The sequence below is a fragment of the Pelophylax lessonae genome (genome assembly GCF_965119305.1).
Source record: "Pelophylax lessonae genome assembly, chromosome: 4".
Taxonomy (NCBI): domain Eukaryota; kingdom Metazoa; phylum Chordata; class Amphibia; order Anura; family Ranidae; genus Pelophylax; species Pelophylax lessonae.
Genome location: NC_138771.1, coordinates 539,090,831 through 539,109,394, shown reverse-complemented (window position 1 = coordinate 539,109,394; position 18,564 = coordinate 539,090,831). Strand labels below are relative to the sequence as shown.

The 18,564-nt window shown below is 43.0% G+C and overlaps 1 protein-coding gene across 1 annotated transcript in view; it reads left to right on the top strand.

Annotated features, from left to right (window-relative positions):
* The first annotated feature begins 8,714 nt into the window (after positions 1-8,714).
* PRNP (prion protein (Kanno blood group)) overlaps positions 8,715-18,564 on the top strand; it is a 37,737-nt gene continuing 27,887 nt past the window's right edge. Inside the window, exon 1 of the mRNA XM_082254896.1 lies at positions 8,715-8,838. The gene's annotated coding sequence lies outside the window, so the exon portion shown is untranslated. The remainder of the gene's footprint in view (positions 8,839-18,564) is intronic.

The following is an 18,564-nucleotide window of genomic DNA, read 5'->3' as shown; positions in this document are numbered from 1 at the left end:
AATTAAATTTTTCCAGAGATCAAGCGGGACCCTATCCGTATGTATCCACTGCATCACCACCGTCTTCCTGGCATAAAACAACAGGAGTCTAAGAAATTGTTTCTGGCGCGACCGAAGATCGAGGTCTCTAAGAATCCCCAATATACACCATTTGGGATTACATACATTAGGCAGGCCCAGAGACGTGGAGATGAAGTAGGTAACCTGAGACCAAAAAGGTCTAATTTTAGCACAGCCCCACAACATGTGAAGCAAGTCACCCGGCGCCCCGCAGCATTTATGACACTCCGAGTTGGGTCTCTGTTTCATCCAGAACAACCTATGAGGGGTATAGTAGGTTCTATGATTCTGTATCAGTCAATCTCGAGCTGATATTGGGGTCCTGAAATACACTTCAAGCAGTTCTTCCCAGTCATAATCCGAGAGATCTGGGATGTCCTTCGTCCACCCGGCCCTAATAGCATTCAATCGAGACGGCACACTGCAAATTAGTACACTATAGTAAGAGCTAGTCAATTTGGTATGCGCATCCTGCAACAACTCCTTTTCCAGCAGAGAGTTGACAAGAGAGACTGGGTCGGGCCCAAATTGGGCAATGGCCGCGTGCCGTAATTGGATATAACGGTAGTGCCAGGAGCCGGGTACCCAAAAGTCCATCCGAAATTGCTGAAAGGTCTTAAAAAGCCCCCCTCAAACAGTTGGTGAGCATACTTAAAGGCCTTTCCCTGCCCACAGAACAGCGTCCTGAGATTCAGAAGAATGAGGTAAACTAGGATTACACCATAGAGGCTGATTCAGGGAAAAGAGTTCCGGTGGTACCGACAACAAAGATTCGCACATAGTGTAGATCTGAAGGGAGGATTCCAGAAGCGTTGTACCCTCAAAGGCAGCAACACTGCGGCGGTAAATAAGATTAGCAAGGGTTTCTTATGAGGAAACTACCGCAGCCTCGGCAGCCGTAGCCGCATTGGCCCGTTGAGGGAAGAGCCACCCATGGATATGCACCAGCTGTGCAGCATAATAATACAGGCGCAGGTTTGGGAGAGCGAGGCCCCCAAGCGCCACTGGCTGCTGAAGCATAGCAATGGATAGCTGAGGTGCCTTGGGGTACCACAGGAACCCAGAAATGAGGGAGTCAAGTTCCGCAAAAAACCTATTCTGTATAAACACCGGGGAGTTGGCCAAAATGTACAAGAACTTAGGCAGCATAACCATTTTAAACAAGTTTACCCTACCGGTCTGATTTAGTGGCAGATGCTTCCAGTTATCCAATTTAGATTTAAAAAGAGCCAGACAGGGGAGAAGATTATTGGCCAGGTATAGAGACAGGGGATTACCCAAAAACCGGAGAAAAAACCGAAGTCTTGAATAAGTTTAAGCACTGTCATAAGCGAGCCCTGAGGATCAGACAAATAGAGCAACATGTCATCTGCATAAAGAGAAACTCGCTCCTCAAGAGTCCCCACACACGTACCGTGGATATCCGTGGAGGATCGCAGCAATTGGGCAAGGGGTTCTATGGCGAGTGCAAAGAGGAGGGGGGACAGAGGGCAACCCTGTCGCTCCTACATATCTGCAGGGGATTAGACACAACACCATTCACCCGAATACGGGGCAACGGTCGGTCGTACAGAATCTTAAGCCAAGTAAGAAAGACCCTCCTAAAGTCAAACTTCTCCAGTACATAGAACAGATATGGCCACTCCACAGAATCAAAATTTCTGTGTGTCGAGTGATAGGACCACCCTAAGTAGGGGAGAAGGATTTGGAGTCTGAAGGTTAGTAAACAAACGAGGAATATTCATATACGCAGAATGACCCGGAATAAAACCCGTTTGATCTATCCCTACTATGGAGCTAATCACCTTATTAAGTCACAGCGCAAGGATTTTATTTAAGATTTTAAGTTTGACATTAATAAGCGATATCGGCTGGTAGGAGTCACAATAACGGGCATCCTAAGGAGGTTTGGGAATCAGAACTATAAGGGCCTCACGCATGAATCAGGCAAAGAGCCCTTATCGTAGATTGTTTTATACAGCAGCAAAAGACGTGGCAGCAGGAGCTCCTTATGATGTAAATACCACTCCACAGGAAAGCCGTCCGGGCCCAGAGTCATGTGTTTAGGGAAGGTTTTGAGGGCAAGTTACACCTCTTCCAAAGTGAACGGTACGTCAAGACTGGAGCTCTGTGCCTCGGTTAGACTGCGAAATGAAATAGAGTCCACATATTCATATAGCTCAGGGGGGGTGTAATGGGCACTAGAAGTATAGAGGTCAGTGTAAAAATGGTGAAAGGAGCTAAGAATATCGGCAGTGGAAGAACATGCTTGCCTGTGACGATCAAAAATGACAGGTATAGTAACTGGTTCCGGAACGGGGCTGGCCAAAAAGGCCAGCAAACGGCCATTCCTGTCCCCAGTTTCAAAAATATGCTGAGACTGGTAAAGAAGCCTTTTCAGAGTCTAGGCACTGTAATATTTAGTATCCCAACAAGGTAATCTGAGTTCTTCTACACTGCATTTTTTTAAGTTCTTTTATGATATCCATTAAAGTACAGCACAAAACCCAGGTTCCTTCATATAATAATGGTGATGTTTGAGAAAGAAATGTTTGGCGCCATAGTTTGGCATCTTTGCCCTGGGCAATAGATGACCTTGTTGCGGCACTGAAGGCTAGTCTGCCCTTATTCTCCTGCAGGCTCCAGATCACACTGCTGCTTGAGGGAGGACAGCTCCAAATACTCCCTCCAATAGTTGCCTTCACTCCAATCGTTCTGAATAATAGGAGTGAAGGCAGCGCCCCCCTCCCCCACTTCTATTGCACCCAGGGCAAGTGTCCCCTCTGCCCCCCCCCCCACACACACACACACACACACACACACTTGTCCCAACCCTGCTCCTACTGTGGCCTTGTGTGCTTGATCAGGTTTAAAGTTTCAGGCATGATGGTTGGGTGCTAAATCATAAAGGGGCATCTGAATACAGCCAAACACATTGGTGTCTATTTATCTTATTTTCACACAACTTTCACCCAGGATTCAGACATTTTTTAAACTGAGTCCAGTTAGAAACTGAGTTGAAAGCTGCATGGAAAAGTTTAAAAATAGATGTTGTAAATTAATTTAAAAAGCAAGCTACTATTGTCAAAGTACAGTAACATAGAAGTATAATAAATAATGTAAATATCAAAGGGAAAATTCCAGGGATCAAATACAACAATAGCTCTATAGACGTTGTGTTAATCATCTTTTTCTAGACTGACACTCTCCTTTAGTAAACCTATGGAGCAATTATTTTTCTTGGAAAATCCCTCTAGCAAAAGGAATGCTTGGCAGGCTTGTTTTATTTAGTTTACCACCATAGTTTTGTAATAATGCCGGTATACCGTGGAGAAAATACTGTGAACTTGAAGTACAGTTGGAAATGTTTTATTTTACTATCCAGGAACTTCCGTACCTGTAGAAAAAATAGCTGACAATGGGATCCCTGTGCGGCTGATAACTTATCTTAATGGTTTTTAAGCAATTAGGCAAAATAATTGCAGAAGATAATTTTCCATTCCTCTTGTGGCTAATCTGAAACAAACTTCATTTAATAAAAAGCAAAACAATTAAAATAAAAAAAAGAGAACAAGCATATAAAAATGTGAATGTAACATTAAAAATTACTTTATAGGGAAAAAAATTTAAAATATATATATATAATAAATAATATATATATATATAATAAATATATATATCTATATAATAAATATATATAAAATAAAATATAAGGATACTTTCCTGTCCAGGGAGCCCACAATGTCCGCACCCCAAGCCGATCTGTCTATCGGCTTCGGGTGCAGATGGTGGCATTGCAAGTAAGGGAAATCGGCAACAAAGCCTTCAGGCTTCAGCTTCACAGCTTTTCTACTACACATGTGTGAGTAGCGCGGTGCTTTCTGAATAGTCCTGTCATCTTCTGGGACACACACAGGTCCCGGAAGGCAACAGGGGGGAAGAAGGAGGGCAAGATAAAACTGCAGAAGTGACGTACCTTGCCGCGGCGACATGGGAAGGAAGTCCCACAGAAAACATGCTAAAAAGATACAAAAAAGAAAAAAATATATATCCGAAAACAAGAGGGGTGTGGGGTGTTCTTTTGCTTGAGACAGAGTTCAATTTTTTGCCTGGAACTTCGCTTTAAGATAACCACTGCAATAATGGCTATATTGTGGAGATGAGGATGTGGGAGGTCCTCTGGAGTTTAGTTAAAAACAACTCGTAGTTGCCTGGCCTTCATTTCTCAGCAAAGCCTGTGGCAAATCTGTGCATGTGCAGGGGTTTCCAGCATTTGTACAGACATGCTGAGGTCTGGGACTTCCATACCTTCTCCATCTTTGCATATGCGCAGGATACCCCTGCATGTGCACAGTTGACCCACACCCTGAGGACCCACACTCTGAGGCACACATCTGGAACACGCAAGGAATCCTAAGGCACAGTGAAACTGCCTCCTGGGAGGGAAGGCGAGAAAAGAGGAAGTGCTGCACTGCAGTCCAAAACAAATCCGATTGTTGGAGAAAAGGGGCAGGAGGCACGTGAAAATAACCTGTTTTATAGGGTGAAGGTCCGCTTTAAAATTTGCTAATGTGCTGGCTTTTAACAGTATACAACTAACCCCGCAAGGCCTGCTGATAACTTGTTCCCCTACTTCAGCATCGCCAGGCAACAAGCATTTTTCCCTTCCATCCAGATTCAAGAAACAGTCTCTCAATTTGGTTTTGTTGTTTTATTAGGGGTGATAACTTGGATGGGGAATAGAAATTATGGGATGCCCAGCATGACTGAAGCCATAAATGGGGGCAACTTCCTTCCTATGTACAAGATCCGTAACTGTCCTCCTTCCTGGACACTGACAGTCTTTGGTGATCAAAAGCAAAAGCCCCCTTAAGGACTAGGAACTCTCAGTCCCTTTTAGAAAATAGCACAGTGTGTTAGAAGCTGTATTCAGGAGTATCTCCAACACCACTGTAGAAACTTCTCCCAGATCTACTGCCGGCAGGAATTACCAGCCCACCTAGCTGCTCCAAAGATCTCCTAGGGAAAGGGATAGGAAGGGTTGAGCACAGTGCTGTCCTCCTGAACGCTTGCTACATGTGGTAGTCTCTCCCCTTATGAATTCCTGGGTGTGCAGATGTGCTCACACTGTCATCCTTGTTCCCTGCTGCTCTGTAAGTAAGACGCCTTCTAAAACCGAGACACTGATAGGATCTTCCCAAGCCAGCCTGAGCCCAGCCTAGAGGCAGATACCCCCGACCCAGGGGTCCCCTCCAAGCCCACCAACAGTCTCCTCAGAACTCCATCCTCCACCCTGGGTATTACAAAAGTTTCCTCCATTATGCAGATCAGCCCTTTTGGCCTCCGCCCACTAACTTCTAGAAGTCTCTCCAAACTTCTAGATCCAGGGGGAGTTACAAGAGACCTGCCTCTGTAGAGCATTCTTGCCTGACCTACAGTAACCATGACCCAGTTTCTGATCACACAAACCAGCAAAGTCATACCTTTATGTAGCATGACCCCCTGGGGGCTGCTGGTTAGTGGAACATCCTCTGCACTCCCTGGACCCTGAAAAATATCCAACCTGCTAGCCACTACAGGTTCAGCCATACGAATAAGAAACACCAAATACTTATGTGATGGTTAGTGTGGGGTCACCCTTCCAAATCCCAATAATAGAGGCAAAGCTTGGGAGATTGACACCAGAAAATATCCAACACTCAAACAATATATATATATATATATATATATATATATATATATATATATATATATGCTAGGTTGCTAGGTGAGAGTGACAGTAATGTATTATATTTGTAACTGTAATACTATGACTCAGATATAGTAACTTCAAACTGTAATCTGTTTCTACCTACTCAGTTTAGTAATCAGTCTAAATCAACTGCCAGGATTATATTCTATAACTGGGAGCCCCCTTTAAGAACTAACGAAAGTGTAGTCTCTATGCTAGCAAGGCCTTGTACTTCTTCACCGGCAATTGGAGCTCTTTATCACTCTTCATGTGATATTTGTAATCCAAGGATAAAGATGTTACTAAGATCCTAACTGCTTTCAGTGTATTCTGTGTGCAAAGGTATACTTGCGGTTCCAAAAGGTCACCAGGCACTTTAGTGAAACGCCAGTGTCCACGAGTGACCCTTCTTCCAACAACAGAACCTCTCCTTCTGATGCTGCAACACAGGGAGACGCTCAGCATGCGCGGTACCAGGCCGCTCTTTCAGCGCCGCTCGCTGTCCTTTCAGCTCTCACTCTGGACCAGTCACTTCCCCGTGACTTTCGTCATCCACTCCACTGAGGATGGGCTCTCCCCGCTCTAGGCCACACTCTCAGGCCTCCGTCTCAGTCAATCCTACTCCAGCTCTCCTTCTCCGATCCGCACTCCACGAGTCCCAGAAGCAAGGGAACGTGCATTTGTCCCCGCCCCAGGTATATACCCTCTCCCATTAACTCCGCTGGTCCCCAAAGCTCCCTGGGAGTGAGGTTCAATCAGTCATTCGTCTCATGGTTTACACCCTTCTTTAGACCAGTGTTTCTCAACTCCGGTCTTCAAGGCACACTAACAGGACAGATTTTAGGTATTCCCTTGGGGAGAGGCAGACTAGAATACTGCAATCACTGAGCCACAATTGATATCACCTGTGATGTATTTCAGTTTTCTTGCAAACTTGGCCTGTTAGTGTGCCCTGAGGACCGGAGTTGAGAAACACTGCTTTAGACTACATCCCCTATAGTCCAATTCGACCACTCCTAGGGAGAAGCCAATTCTACTTATAAATATCTTAAGGGTGCATCCTAACATTATCCAGACAGCAAACCAAATACAAATGCACAGTAATTCCAGCCCAGCTACATTTAATAATTTGCCTGCTACAATAGCAAGCTTGGGAAATAAAACAGAAACTACATTATACTATTGTAGCACCCTACAGGTAGGTGCTAGGTAAATGCATAGTGGGCCTTGTCTTCAGGGCCATGATTGCTTTTTTGGTTAGGGTGTCATGGCTTCCAGGTGTGCCTGCTGAGAGGGGAGTCTCCCCCCTAGCTCTGTGAGAGGCTTCTCATAGGGCAGTGGAGGAAACCCAATCAGGGACACATTCAGGCTTGTAACTACCCCAGAAAGCAGATTCTGCCACAAAGGATTCTGGGAGTGGGTATAAGTTTTAGGGAGGTGCGTGGCTCGGCGTCTTTGGCAGGAAGCAGAGTCCCAGGAGGTAGAGGACAGCTGTCTCTCCTCCTGTCAGAGGAAGCAGATGTCTCGGGTGCCGCCTGAGAATCCAGAGAGTGCTGAGTTGAGCTGAGGGGGATCCGGTGTGCGGAGAACCAGCAGAGAGCGAGAGGTGTCCAGTCCCAGGAAAGCCTACACAGGTCGTGAGTACTGAGGATTGCCCCTGGGGGGTCTGCCTAGCATCAGTGGGGACCCCTCCGGAGAAGGTTCTATGATACAAGTATCAGCTAGCTGTCAGGGGGTTACCTGGCCAGAGGACCCAGAAGTGATAGAGGGGGTACCTAGTTTGAGGACCCTGAAGTGTGAAATGGGGCGTCTGCAGTTTGGGCCCTTAAGAGTCAGTGCACAGTGTGTAGTGCATCAGTTAAGAGTTGCAGCCATACAGGAACTCACAACAAGCTACCTCAAGCCAGTGCCAGGCAGGAGGGAGTAGTCAGTGACTTTTGAGTGCAATTATTGTTAGAAGTTCAATATTCTACAGTCCTGGATCTTTTGCACTTAAGTTCCAGCACAGCTTTCAGAGATACAGTGTGTTCAAAGCGCCAGTAAGCGCTGGCTAGCGTCGGCTGGCATCAAGACAGCACTAACGGGCATTTTTGCTATAAAGTCGTAGAATTGTACATAGTCGAGCCTAAGGAGTATCCCACTCATTCCCTTCTCCCATCCCCTAAAACTACAATAAAACAACCAAACAAGGATGCCAGAGTTGTCCATGTCTCAGTTCTCACACCTAGGTGCGCAGCTCACATGGGCTGGAGAGGTAACCTGTAACAATGGCAGACCCACATCAAGCCCAATGCCTGGAAAACCTGCTACTCTATGCTATAATCTCCTACTACAGAAATCCAGCTTTCTTGGAATCACGTTAAAAACAAACAGCAAAATAGTGTAGGGGCCAGAGCTTCTAAAGATATTTCACTGTTCAGTTACTGGCTACTTGAATATGTGTTGCTTTTATGCCTCATTTTTGCCTTCTGCTGCTGATGACAGGCTTTTAGGATTAGAGCTGGAAAAAATATCATCCTCATGGCTATTGGTGTTGGCGTGATGCAGAACCCGGAGATTGGACAGACATCTACCATACCCCCTGGATACACACATGCCCCCATGTCCGTTCTAACAAGACGATAATTCCAATCCCACAGTGCAGAAGGTTTCGATTCTTTCCATTAAATTGCAAGTAATTAGGAGGGCCATCTTTATCAGTGGAAAAAATGAAGTAATGCAATCAATAATGAAAACCCCCCTTTCGCTCAGTTTCCCAGAAAATTAACATGTCAGCTTTCTAATAACCAAGCTCTGTGAATAAACTATAACCTTTCGTCTCCCTCACGCCATTCAGACGGATGTAATATCCATTATAGAACAACATGCTCCCTTCATCCCTTCCCCCTCAGTGAGGATCAATGTGCCAGTCCCTCCCAGTCCTCTTCACCCTCCTTCCCAGTCCCCTTCACCCTCCTTCCTCTGCCTATTCAGAGCACTCCCTACAAGCTTCACAAGCAGATATACACAGCTCTGACAGCAAAGGTAACCAGCACGACATAGACAAGGTAATGTAACTCTTATTATATACCTGACCCCACTGTTCCCACGTTCTAGCTTATGTTCTGTTTACTGGACAAAGGTACCATTTCTGACTTCCCAGGAAATGTTCATTTAACAGGGTTTTATAAACAAGCAAGCTTGCAATTCATTTTATAGCCTGAAAATCTATATAAATAATTAAAGGGTATGTTTAATGACGCAGTACACCCACCGCCTGTCCAAATGGAACAGCTTCATTCCTATATATTAATGACCACGTCTTATGCGTCTTTGTGCCAATGTATTATTACTACTATTATTCCCTCTTAATGTTAGAACATGTACATTGATAAGAATAAGTCCACCTGACAAAGGGCAAATATTATCAATTTGTTTTCTACATGACGCAGATAATAATCTGTAGACTCTACCAGAAATCAAACGGTTTGTTATTTTTTAATTACGATTTATCGCAATGCTTACAGCCATCATACTGAGCTACGACAGCCAGGATCCCCATTGATGTATTCAGGGATGCTCCTGAAAATACAGTAACAATAGACTTCAGTCAATTGCATTGTGAAAAGCCATAGATTTTTTGGCCAACACAGGATCACTATAACAATAGAATGAAGTGAAGAATTGTCTTCTATGATAGTGTGGTCCCTAATATAGCGACAGTCAGAGTATGCAGCATACAGCTTTATTTATTGTATGTGATCTCATAGGTTGGAATGAGTAAACAGGGTTATGATGGTTTTATGCCTCTAGGCGGGGCTTTTTTTTTAGCGTTAACCTGCGGGAACGCAGTTACGGCACCTCCAGCAATGGATGTATGTAATGGCAAGGAGTTCTGGGGTGTGCTGGAGGGTCACATTAATGCTGGTTGCTGGAGGACCTATTGTACCATATTGGACTATATTGCTGGTGGGGATGTTATGATGCTGGGGGGGGGGGGGGGGGTCAATTATTTGGGAGAGGTCTATTGTTGCTGGCTGCTGGGAGATTTGTTGTTGCTGTTGGGGTCTATTGTTGCTGTGGTGGTATTTTGTTGCGGGGGTCCATTGTTGCTGGGGGGGAGTCTATTGTTGTCTAGGGGATATAGTGTTGCTGGGGTGGGGTCTTACATTGCTGGGGGGGAGGGTCTACCATTTCCGTGGGTGGGATCTATCGTTGCTCACTGCACAGGATCTATTTTACTGTCTTTCTTATTATCATTAACACAGTCCGTGCAAATCACTTAGTAGCAGAAAATGATACTTGGTTCTGTATTCTCTAAAGGGGCGGTACTCGGAGGTGGATAGAGGTGCGTAGGGAGTAGAAATGAAGGGTGACTCAGAAGGGGGGAGTTCCTGCATCTATTCTCTGAGAAAAAAAGCTCTGCTTCTAGATAATAAAGGAAAGGAATTATAAAACCCTCTGAATAAATCTATGAAATAGATACAACGGTGTTGTTTACCAAGCTGCAGCAGCCCCTACAACTAACCCAGATAAATGTATTATAACAAGGATGACATTTTTGCTATCTTTACTTCTGAACCTGTTTTTTTTTTAAGATGCCTAATAATTTACAGTAATAGGTAAAGGAGAAGTTTGGGTTTGTAAGACAAAATCAAACCTTCACAATAGGGATGCACCGGTACCGATGCTGGCATTGGTGCCGATAAAACAAAAACAAACCTTCATACTAGGGATACACCGATATCGATACTGGTATTGGTGGCGATACTGAGAATTTTCATAAGTACTCTTACACATCAAAATGCTCCCAATACCCGAAACCGATACTTTGTGGTGCAATTTGTGTCCATACAAAATGGATGCAGTGCGATTCCTGTCTGAATGCCATGTGGTTTCCTGCACTGCTACTGTGTGTACCCAAGCTGAAATCACTATGACACCCCTGGGTTCACACAGGTGCGGTGGAGAAACTGCATGCCATTTGGACAGGAATCGCATCGCATTTGATTCTTTTGCAGTGCGATTTGACCCCATTCATTCATTTTGTATGGACGCAAATCACACCACAAAGTATCAGTACATAGAATCGGAGAATACTTCAATGAAAGTATAAGTACTCGTCGATAAAAAGGTATTGTAGCATCCCTACTTCATACTCGTCTCTATGCTGCAGCATCGTTGTGATGCTGCAGCTTCCCTACATTCGCTGTTAGACTGAGAACTGAGTAATCACATGACCACTGATCGCTTAATTCTCAGTCTGCTTGGAGTGGAGAGCAGTGACTCACAGCGCTTACTGGAGCATTGGGCTAAGGAGGGGATGGGCACAACTGCCTTTGGCTGTCAGCTGCAAACTGAGAGCTGGAGCCATCTGTCAAACAGGTGGATGGATCCCGGCAATATGGTCGGAATCCTTCTAGTGCAGTGGTTCTCAACTCCGGTCCTCAGAACCCACTAACAGGCCAGGTTTGCAAGATAACTGAAATACATCACAGGTGATATAATTTTCTGCTCAGTGATTGCAGTACTCTAGTCTGCATCTCCCCAAGGTAATACTTAAAATCTTGCCTGTTAGTGGGTCCTGAGGACTGGAGATGAGAACCACTGTTCTAGAGCCTAGAGTGCTCTATGATGTCAGCTTATAGTGATCTATAGCCTGCTATTAGGTGACTCTGGATGACAGAAAAGCAAAAGTAGGTGCACCACTGAGACCCAGACGAGATGCATGACCAAAAAAGCTTTGGCCATGCATCTCTTTTAAAGAGGAACTTAATTTTTGTGTAATTTTGGCCCTTCCTTTCCTCAATCCGACACTGCCTTTTACGATCTGGCACCATGTGCGCAGACATGCTGGAGGGCTCTGCCTGGATTTTGGGTCTCAGCGGAGCCCTGTGCTCATGCTGAGGCTTCCCACGCATGTGCAGACATACTGAGATCTGGGACTTTCATACCTTCTTCATCTTCACACAGGGAAACCCCTGCACATGCACAGATGTGTGCATGGCTCTGTTGGGAACCACGCCCTGAGGCACATCTGCACATGCAAGGAATTCAAAGGCACACCTTTGCAGGGAGCAGGAGGCGAATTTTATTCTTGCCAAGGTGAGAAAAGAGGAAGTGCTTCACTGCAGCCCAAAATGGTTAAAAACCTTTAAAAAATGAATCTATTTGTGGGAGAGGGAGGGGGCAGGAGGCAGGTGAAAATAATTTGTTTTATAGGGTGAAGGTCCGCTTAAAAATCTGCAAGTGTGCTTGCTTTTAATAGTCATCTTGGGAAATAAATCTAAACCCACATTATACTAATATGATATAATCTCCTGTTCTAGAAATCCAGAGTGATCTTGGAATCGCGTTAAAAACAAACAGCAAAATAATTTGCTCAATATCCACTCACCACTGTGTGCACAGAAGAAGAGAAACAGCTGCTGCCACAAGGCAATAAATGTCTCAAAGATATCAATACACATAAACCTTTATGAAGGGGAACAGAGCTTTAGCAAATATGATAAACCAATATCAGCAAACATATAATAGCGTTAAATTCTTTCTTATCTATGTGCGGAAAAACACCATGTTATAAAGTAATAAAGTCCAACGTGCCACAATAAGTGATAGCATTAATATAAGTGTCTTCTACTCTGGTGTACCCAGGATACCCAGGATACTCACATCACACTCACCAGATAAAATTGAGTCAAGTAGGGCCAAAAGAGGAATATCCCACTGGCAAGTCTCCAACCGGCACCCTTTATATGCTGGTGACATTTTATTTTCTCATGTACCAATCAGATGCAAGGAAAGTCTTATACAACCATGGAAAACACTTTCCACACAGACAACATTTGACCCACTCAGCCTGTAGCAGCATCCGTAAACACTGTGGGTTGCTATAGTGAAGTGATAATATAATGTACTGGTAAAGTGCTGGTTACGGTAAAAATCCTCTCTCCAATGACACCGGATACTCACCACAGCAAGTGATCTTTCAGCACTGTGGGGGATGTGTCCCCTGATCCATTCACAAACTGAATAGTATTTTACACCTGGAATACAAGGTGTGTAAATGGGCCAGGGAGACCGGTCATTCATTCTCCCATTCACAGAACACCTTGCATTCTGGGAGAAAAATACTAGAAGTTTTGTGAATAGAAGACACAACAGGAAGGGAAGGGTAAAGGTCACAAGTTCTTCATAGTTGCTGCTCTAAACTCTTTGCTTGCAACTCTTGCAATTCCCGCATTCTACCCTAAATGATTCCCCTATTTCAGGTTCAGCTTTGGAGCTTTTTGTATTCCTTGCCGGGAAAAAGAATTAGCATTGTAATGTTAAAAAAATGCTGGTGTTGTCCAATGAATTGACTGGAAGCAGTGAGAGAAGCTGCAAAGCTAAACCAGAAAGTAGTTATCATTTTTGGGCTGCGCTGTGTAAACCACAACACCGACTGAATAGAAATATCAATACTTTGGCAGACAAACGTAAGTGATCTGTCAGGATTCCTCCAACCACAAAGTTCTCTGCAATGTTAAAAGGCCTGTCAGGCTAAACATTTAATAATTTTGGTTTTTAATTAAGTGGGGAAGAAATAAAAAACCCATTTGAGTTTTTGCTGGTATCAGAGACTCCAATAGAAAAATTTCCCTCCACTCCCTCTTTGGCAAATGTTTGGCAAATGTGGTCAGCAGGACAGATGTGAAACTAAACCTCTAACAGAAAGACAGATAGAGATACAATTGCTGTTAAGGGACTGCTAGAACTGCTGTGTCCTTGTTGCAGAATTGTCCTTACTTCCTGTCTTGTGTGGGAAAATCAATCTAATGATCCTCCAAATTTCTTATGGGGGTTCTAGCCCTTCCTCATGAGCAAGTGGAATGCCACAGATTGAAGGCCTTCCTTTCACCTGCTATAGGCTTCCATTCAAGGATACTCAGGCTACTCACACCACATACTTGGTACCCTATGCCATGGCTTGTAAGGAGATCTAAGGAGAAGTTCTTCTATGAAACAATGTACCTTTCAAATTACTACATTGGTTAGTGGTTGTTGGAGGGGCATTCTGTGTACAGGTACAGAGGTGATTAGAAGAGATCTCCATCACAGTACGGTGACATCACAGGGCATGTTATTTAAAGGCATGGCGTGCAGATTGGCACGAATTGCTAGCTGCAAAAACACACTGGTGCCATGGGGAAGTTTAAAGTTGTAGCGACATGTACATGGGAGTGACATGTGGCCTGCCAAGTTTGAGTGTCAGCTTTTGGAAGGGAGGTGCCAGAGTGTTTTTGAGTCCACAAGCAAGCATCTTGACCAAATGACGACAGAGAGAGCATGCTTGCCAATACCAGAACAGTTGCCAAAGTATCAATGATTATGGCCTTGAATTCCCAAAGTAGGAGTACCTGTCACCATCTGTCCCTACAACACCTTAAATTACTTTTTGGGAGAGACGGTCCTTTATAATATTCCATATCCTAACTAGGCCACCAAACCAGGTTACAAACTGTTTTGCTTAGGTTTCTCTTGAGGTTCTTTTTGACCCTATATATAAATAATGTCCTCATCTATAAAATCCCACCTTAAATATTGTCCTTATCCATAAATGCCCACCAACACCTGCGTCTGACTACAAGCTAAAGTCTTCTGAAAACCTGTATGAGCCTGTCTTTCCTTTCCATTCATTCTGGGCCTATGTCACTTCAAGGAGCGTCACCATCACCTCCTACTTTCACAATCTCACATTTCCTACCAAAGCTATGAGCGAGAGGCATGGCAGCTCATGTCTCTAACAGTTTGGTTGAGTGCTCCTGTACCTACTGAATTATAATTGTGACATTGAGGCCCTGCTATAAAATATTAATACTTTCATGTAATCAGTAAATGCTTTCCTGGCAGCAGACAGCGCCTTCAGAACAAAGCACTGTAACCTGATGACTAGGCACACTGGATTAAAATCTTTTAAAAAGTACCTTATTAGATTGTAAGCTCTTCTGAGCAGGGCCCTCTTAATCCTCTTGTATTTTGCTGTATTGTCTCCCTTTTTTATTGTAAAGTGCTGTGTAAACGGTTGGCGCAATATACATGCTGTATACTGTAATAATAATATTAAAATACTATTTTTTTTTTCAATAATAATATTAATAATAATAGTACAAAATAAAATGACTCAAGAACATCGGCATTGCCAGGCTTAGGCAAACTAGGGCATTTGCACCATCAGAACCTCAGCAGATATCACGTGAGAGGGTTCTTTGTGCACTACGCAGATGCTAAGTCAACCAGTGCTACAAACACTCTCGTTTCCTATGGTCAGTGCTAATGACTCTGCTTGTACTGCATGCACAATTCAATGTTAATTTCCACTAGGCAAACATCAGATACAGGAGATGCATTAACGTTAACAGACGAGCTCCGACGTTTCCATAGTGACTGATTCCACTTCAATATTTCTGGGGTGGAAACACATCTGAGTGTGTTATTCTGTATTTAAATCCATAGATTTCAGTTTAAACATGGGTCATAATACTGCCTGCTGTAATTTACTAAAGATTACCAATAATTTAGAGCACATTTCTCCACCATGATTGCTTTTAGGGCAGTTAGTTCTATTGAAGTCAGGCTGCGGTTGTAATTTTCCTTGCAGTGTGTTTGTGTATATTAGGCGGAGGGAATTGCAGAGAGCAGATGTTGAATTCGTGAGTAGCTATGGAGACGTCGATGCAAAAAGCCTTTCAAGCCAACCTCTTATAGATCTCAGTGTTGTATAGAAACCCCTACACAGGGACAGCCTTGTGCAGAGTGTTACTTAACGCATTCGTTCCTGGAGCTTCTGGATCTAGTCTTCTTTTTTGCCAGTTTATAGTTATATTGTATTATTTTTCATATATACTGTATATATATATATATTAATAATGACTTGCTTCTAAAAGGAGAAGGAGCTTATAGATAGCATCATATTTTGCATGCCAGGCTTGTAAGTAAATGTCCCAGGCACTGGATTTTTAAAGCCATTGCATCGCCTTTGCACATACCCAAGGACAGGACCTTTGCAGCCTAATCCGATTGATCATCATCACAGGGCTGGTAATTCTCATTAGTATGTCAAGCACAACAGAAGTGATTTCATTAGCATTAGCATTTGTGACCAAAAAAAGACATTAAAGCAGACTGTGCAATAAAAGGCAAGGTGCAATATAACAGTGCCCCTTCCCATATAGTTAATAGCAAATTTAAAGTAAGAAAAAAAAACTGTAAAGGAAATGTTATAAAATATAATAGGCAGAAAATTATAAAAATCGGCACTCAGTCATATACCACAAAAAAAGAAAAGGTTGTCAGCCACTCATTTAAGTGTGATACCAGCTGAAATATAAGCAGCGCTAAAAATAAATGTGATTGTGCAAAGAATAACTCTATAAAAACACAAATGAACAAATAAATAGCAAAAAAAATGGCTGCTTAAAAAAACGTCATGTAGACTATTAAGAGGCTAATAACATAAAAATATATAACAAAGTGCAAACGTGTAGATGTGCATATACTTTACATGCAATCAACTGATAACCAGGAAACATCAGCAAGACAATATTAAAAAGTCCATAATGGTGATTGGTGAATAGTCCATAGGTGAATTAAATCATTCCATCCAGAAAGTGCACTGTGCAATGTAAACGGGTAAAGGGGTCCATCACCAGCAACATCCTCTTATGCACACCTCTTACCAGATATGCAGGACCATAAGTTATAATGGTCAAACACGCCCAGAAATCTAGAATGAACAGCCCATTAAGTGACTTGAAAATATTAAAGAAAAAATACTGCCATAGTAAAACCCATCAAATAAACAATTGTTTTTTACAAAGTAATGGCAACAATTACCTCAATATGGTTAGTATACAGCATGTATAGTAGTAGTGATGTAAGATCCAGCAAGCTGTCGGCTCATACACCATCGCTGGGTAGCGGCTAGGTATGCAAGATGTCGTTATCTCCAGGCCACTTCCAATGTATTTCGTCACCAATAACGTCTTCGGGGATGGGTCAAGTGATGGTTTTTAAGGAGACATTTTTTTGCACTTTGTTTATTTGTATTATATAGAGTTTTTTTTTTTTTTTTTTGCACAATCACATTTATTTTGAGTGCTGCTTATATTTCTTTATATGAAATATAACTACCCTTGCTTTAGTACTGAAGGGGGTAAATCCACCATCCTTCCAGCAAGACCCCAAGGAATGGTGAGTACCCCAAGTCTTGAGAAATTACTGTATGGTATTGTGCAGGAGCACCTACCTGCAAGATTTAGGCAGGCCATAGACTGTTCGAATCATGGCCAGTTCAAACTGTGTATGGGCATGCTAAATGTACCCAAGTTGATCGATCAATCAAGCCTGGCAGATTTTACATGCAATTATTGCTAGCTGCGAGACGGATTCCCCTATCAACACTGACTGTGTGATGGAATCAAGCGATTTTGTCTATTGCCTGCCTCAAAATGCACTAAAATCTTGTTGGAATGGTGATGATGTTATTTTTGCAGGTGGAATCAGGGATAAGGTAAATATATTAGCTAAACTTTTAGTTTGAAAGATGTTGCACATATGATTCTTACCAGTCAAGATGGTGCTCGACACATTACTGGCTCATTTTTTATTTTATTGGAAAACAACAGGACTGCACAAAGACAGAAAATTGCACCTTAACCATGTAGTTCCATTAGGAAGATCCTTACAATATTCAAGCATTAAGCATTAAACATTAAACATAATATTATTAGTACACTACCACTAGGTAGTGGGCTAAGTGGCATAAGTACTGACTGCATAATATATGAGAATGGTTGTTACACCTTTGTCTGTATAAACAGCATGCTAAATTTTTTTCCCTACAGATTTTTTTTCCTTTATGCTACTATGTCTTTAGGGGAATGAAGCACGTTTCCACTTTAAGGTCTGCTAGATTTGCCACTTTCTACATGTATAAAGAAGAAGCATCACTTTATTTTTTACATTTTCTTTAAATCCCCTAGGGGATCAAATGCATGTAGCACTTGGTCCCATTCTGATCCTTAGCCCATTTGTGCATTAAAAACACATCTTCACTTCTGTTTGTGCTATGCTGTAGCTCCACCCCAGGGTGAAGCCCAATTTATGGGCGTGTCTATGAGGAAGCTATAGCACAGCACTGTAGCCATTGCCCCCTCTCTTAGATTCTCTTTGTGAACAGATCTGCAGCGCTGAAGGTTCATTCATAAATTCAAAAATATTCAACCAGCTCTGTGGAAGTGTGATAGATCTTTGGTGAAGAGTAAATTAAGCAGCAGCCACATATCTATCACACATCCCCACATCACTGAGTCATTGTTTACTCTTGAATTTATGAATAAACAGTCAGCACTGGCAAGGCTTTGTGATTGATCTGTAGCTGTTTGTAAACATATACTGTGCCAGCGGATCTGTTACATTGCACCACAGTATTGACTGTTCATTCATAAATTCAATAGTATACAGTTAGTGCTGTGAGGCTATGTGACAGAACTGCAGCTGCTGGTAAACATATATTGCACTGCAGTGCAGGGTGATCTTCAGCTTGGTTTGTGAATTGACCCCACCCTCTTGCATCCTAAATGGCGATGCTCATCCCCAGTGTGCGCCTGCTGCCAGAGACTAACGCTGTCCATTACTTCTTATCAGGTTCTCATCTTCTAGCTAGCAGGAGGTGAGCAGGCCTATCAAGCTGCTGGTCATACTGTATATGCATTTAGACTGAAGGTGAATAGAAAAATGAAGTGGTATTCCTT